Source organism: Schistocerca serialis, chromosome 10 (assembly GCF_023864345.2).
Source record: "Schistocerca serialis cubense isolate TAMUIC-IGC-003099 chromosome 10, iqSchSeri2.2, whole genome shotgun sequence".
NCBI lineage: Eukaryota > Metazoa > Arthropoda > Insecta > Orthoptera > Acrididae > Schistocerca > Schistocerca serialis.
Genome location: NC_064647.1, coordinates 194,059,037 through 194,063,551, shown reverse-complemented (window position 1 = coordinate 194,063,551; position 4,515 = coordinate 194,059,037). Strand labels below are relative to the sequence as shown.

Genomic DNA, 4,515 nt, shown 5'->3' with positions numbered 1-4,515 from the left:
GTGGTCAGCGCGACAGACTGTCAATCCTAAGGGCCCGGGTTCGATTCCCGGCTGCGTCGGAGATTTTCTCCGCTCAGGGAATGGGTGTTGTGTTGTCCTAATCATCATCATTTCATCCCCATCGACGCGCAAGTCGCCGAAGTGGCGTCAAATCGAAAGACTTGCACCCGGCGAACTGTCTACCCGACGGGAGGCCCTAGTCACACAACCTACATAGGAAGAAATGCCCGTCATAACAAAATAAAGGAAATCAGAGCTCGCATAGAAAACTTTAAGTGTTGGTTTTTGCTGCGAGCTGTTCGAGAGCCTAACGATGGAGAAGTAGCTCGAAGGTAGTTCGATGACTGCAGAGTAATCACGTAGATGTAGCAGTAGATGAGACGGTACAGGTACAGGAAACTGCGATGTATGACTGTCGACACTCTAATGTGGCTTAGTGTAGGCACCTGTGCAGCTGTTCTACCTGCCGAAGCTGCTGGAGAGAGCAGTTCCGCTGCCAGAATCACATCCTCAACTGCGGGCGTGACGTGTGCAGGACTTGTTAGTCCCCCCCCCCCCCCCCCCCCTGCCATATGCGAAGCCCGCCGTGTTGTCGCAGACGCAGGTGGGTCCTTGTTGTAAGTGCACGACTGTTACGGTGTCTTCAGTCGGGCTATTTTTGTTGGTACAGACGGGCAGCTGCCGCGCACGGAACGCACGTCCGCACGCTATCCGCTGCCGTGACGCCAGCCGAGAACTGTTAAGACAGGCGTCTAAAGCAACTGCTACGGCTGTATCCGCCCTGTATGCGTGGTCTGATTACATCTCCGACTCTCGGCAGTGGGTCTAAACAACACCACATCGCAGGCTGCTTCTTATGCTAACGAGCAATGCGTAATGATACTTCCTGGCAGATTAAAACTGCGTGCCGGACCGAGACTCGAACTCGGGACCTTTGCCTTTCGCGGGCAAGTGCTCAACCATCTGAGCTACCCAAGCACGACTTTCTTTCAAGAGTGCTAGCTCTGCAAGGTTCGCAGGAGAGCTTCTGTAAAGTTTGGAAAGTAGGAGACGAGGTACTGGCAGAAGTAAATCTGTGAGGACGGGGCGTCAATCGGTCGTGCTTGGGTAGCTCAGATGATGAGGCAGCCCGGCTAGCTCAGTCTGTACAGCATGAGACTCTTAATCTCAGGGTCGCGGGTTCGAGCCCCACGCTGGGAGGAACGGAATTTTAACCCCGGATTTCCTGTTGTTGCCCCAGACATTTCACTACCCTCTTGCTAAGCACCATACCCTAATCTGGTTTCGAGGACAGGCTTTAGAATACATGTTTCAGAGTGGTCCGCATACAGTCCTTGACTTCTGTACAAAGTTGTGACCGCGCATAGCATCCTTACCCGAAAACCATCTTACCGACAAACTTTTGCCGGTTATCTCCGCTGCGTCTTCCTTGACCCCCCTCAAAGTTGCGGTGTGCCATGCCTACCTGTCACATGATACAGCACCCTTCTCCACGTTCTCATGCATCGACCAACATACAAATAAAAAAAAGGACGAAGACAGAATATAAAACTTCCTGGCAGATTAAAACTGTGTGCCCGACCGAGACTCGAACTCGGGACCTTTGCATTTCGCCGGCAAATGCTCAACTTCTGTAAAGTTTGGAAGGTAGGAGACGAGATACTGGCAGAAGTAAAGCTGTGAGGACCGGGCGTGAGTCGTGCTTCAGTAGCTTAGTTGGTAGAGCACTTGCCCGCGAAAGGCAAAGGTCCCGAGTTCGAGTCTCGGTCGGGCACACAGTTTTAATCTGCCAGGAAGTTTCATATCAGCGCACACTCCGCTGCAGAGTGAAAATCTCATTCTGGAACCATCCCCCAGGCTGTGGCTAAGCCATGTCTCCGCAGTATCCTTTCTTTCAGGAGTGCTAGTTCTGCAAGGTTCGCAGGAGAGCTTCTGTAAAGTTTGGAAGGTAGGAGGAAATACTGGCAGAAGTAAAGCTGTGAGGACCGGGCGTGAGTCGTGCTTCGGTAGCTCAGATGGGCAGACGGCTTTCAGCCGTGATACCGTGCGAACGGGCTCGGCGCGCCGGGCAGTGCTCCGCAGGTGTTGTTGTTCACCCGCTAGCGCGCGGTCGCGTCGTTGTATTGCCGTATAGTACCTGTACCGACCCGACATGGCGTTCTCATATCGAAAAGCTACAATCAAACTAACGTTCAACGCATCGTACACGAGACCGAAGGCCCATGAAATTGAACAGTTTCTACGAGACATCATGCACATAGAACCACAAGAACTGATAGGAATTCATCTGTCTATTGTAACCAGCACAGTGTACCTCAAACTGATTGACGAAGCGGCCTGCGACAGATTACTCCAACGATCTGCAAACGGCTTTCGCTTCTGTCACGCAGACGGTAACGTGAGCGTGGTAGGAGTTGACCATGGGGGTGCGTACCGTCCGCATCTTTGAACTACCGTTCGAAGTTCCTGCCAACCTAGTCGTTGATGCGCTGCGGCCATACGGCACAGTTCTGAGCCACACAGAGGAGAAATGGAACACATTCGAAACGTACCCTGTCCTTAACGGAGTACGACAAGTGCGCATAGAACTTAAGAAGCACGTTCCATCGTATGTTTTCGTTGGTGGCTGCCGCGCAATTGTTACATATGATGGACAACCGAGGTCCTGCTCGGGCTGCGGCCAGGAAGGCCATGTTAGAACTGAGTGTCTGCAGCGCCGCCTCGTTCAGGTGCCCCGCAATGAACTTTCCCAACGATCCACTATGACCTCTCTCCCACTAACATACGTGGAGGCGGCACGACATGATGTTATGGATGATCAAAACCTCCTACCTCCTCAAGCCGCTGCCAGCTCCGTTGGAGAGTCAGCGCCGTCGACGACGCCGCAGCCCAACGGTGCAGAGGTTCCTACAGCCTCTGCCCACCGCTGCGTCGTGGGCACCCAGCCACCGTCACTGTCGGGATCGGACACAGGGGTTCCTAGCGACCGAGACTGTGTCGAGCCCCGCCCTCCAGTGGATGTCGAATCTCGGACCCGAAAGCAAAAATCACCCAAGCGACACAAGAAGAGGCGATTGTCAGTTGAAGAACAGGACAGCGATGTGAAGCCAGCGGAAGACATCGACTCCGTTGACTCGTCCACAACTGCAACGGACTCCAGTGGCATCATTCACCAAAAGGTGCCTGAAGACAAGGAACACACTCCTAAATTTGGTGGCCCAGAAAACGAGGCGCATTGCGTCGACTCCCAAAATGTGGGCTCCTGTGAAAACGACCAGCCACCAATGACATCACAATCGTCTCTTGGTGATTGGGCAGACGATATGGAGGCAGATGATGCACAGCAAACATCGATATCTCCACCAGAGCCCATGGCTGACATTGAGCCCGGAGGGCTCTGCCAGTCAGGGACTCATACGGCACAGTAATGCACAGCATGCAGATGGATGGCTGTGTCGTGTGTGAGATCACTGTGGGCTTGCACCGGCACACTGCCTCCGCCACTTGATATGTCTCAGTCATACCGTGTGGGAATAGTCAATGTAAATGGTGTCCACTCCACTGTCAAGACCCGCATGTTACACACGATCAGAGCGGCAGACTTGGACATTGCCCTTCTCCAGGAGGTCCGTCCCGAGCTGTGTTTAGACCTATATGGCTACACCACGTACAGCCTACCCGTAGGTGATGGCGCAGGAGGAACGGCCATCCTTCTCCGAGATGGCATAGACGCGACGGACGCGACGTACTTGCCGAACGGGCGAGGCATCGCACTCACACATGGCGCAGTGCGCCTCACTAACGTCTACGCTCCCTCCGGTAATTCGCACCTTGGTGACAGGCATGTCTTCTATTCGGAGGAGGTAGCCCCACTTTTGCGAGGAAATATGGACCATTACATAGTGGGCGGCGATTTTAACAGTGTTCTGCTGCCCGAGGACCAGATACCGCATTACGTCCCATGCCCGGCTCTACAAGCATTGATACGTGACCTCGCGCTCCACGACACATGGCTCTTACATCATGGGACCCAGAGTGGATATACGCACTTTACCAGCCATTCTGCCAGTCGTCTGGACCGGATATACGTCTCGCGTGCCCTCCGCACAGCAACCCGTGATGCAGAACTCTGGCCGACGGCCTTCACGGACCATCTCGCGTACATCTGCACTGTCACCTTGGCCCGACAACTCACAAGACGCAGCAGAGGCCCATGGACGCTGAACGTCTCCCTGCTTCGCGAGGAAGCGTGTCGGCGAGCAGTCGCTGACACGTGGCGTTGATGTATCAGGCGCCTGCCCATGTATGCCTCCACATTGCTGTGGTGGCTGGGATGTGTCAAACCTGCACTCCGAAAGACCTTGATGGCCTACGGGCGTGACAGATCGAACTGGCAAAGGAATTTTACTATACAGCGTTACGTGAGCTGGCGACGCAACCGCCGTCTCCCGAACGTCAGATGTCTGTACAGCGCATCAAAGACCGTCTACTTCGCATCAGGACCGAGCAGCTCGA

At 54.2% G+C, this 4,515-nt stretch overlaps 1 non-coding gene across 1 annotated transcript; it reads left to right on the top strand.

Annotated features, from left to right (window-relative positions):
- Window positions 1-1,127: 1,127 nt before the first annotated feature.
- Trnak-cuu (transfer RNA lysine (anticodon CUU)) lies at window positions 1,128-1,200 on the top strand. The gene has a single exon. It is a non-coding gene; the product is annotated as a tRNA-Lys (tRNA).
- The last annotated feature ends 3,315 nt before the right edge of the window (window positions 1,201-4,515 follow it).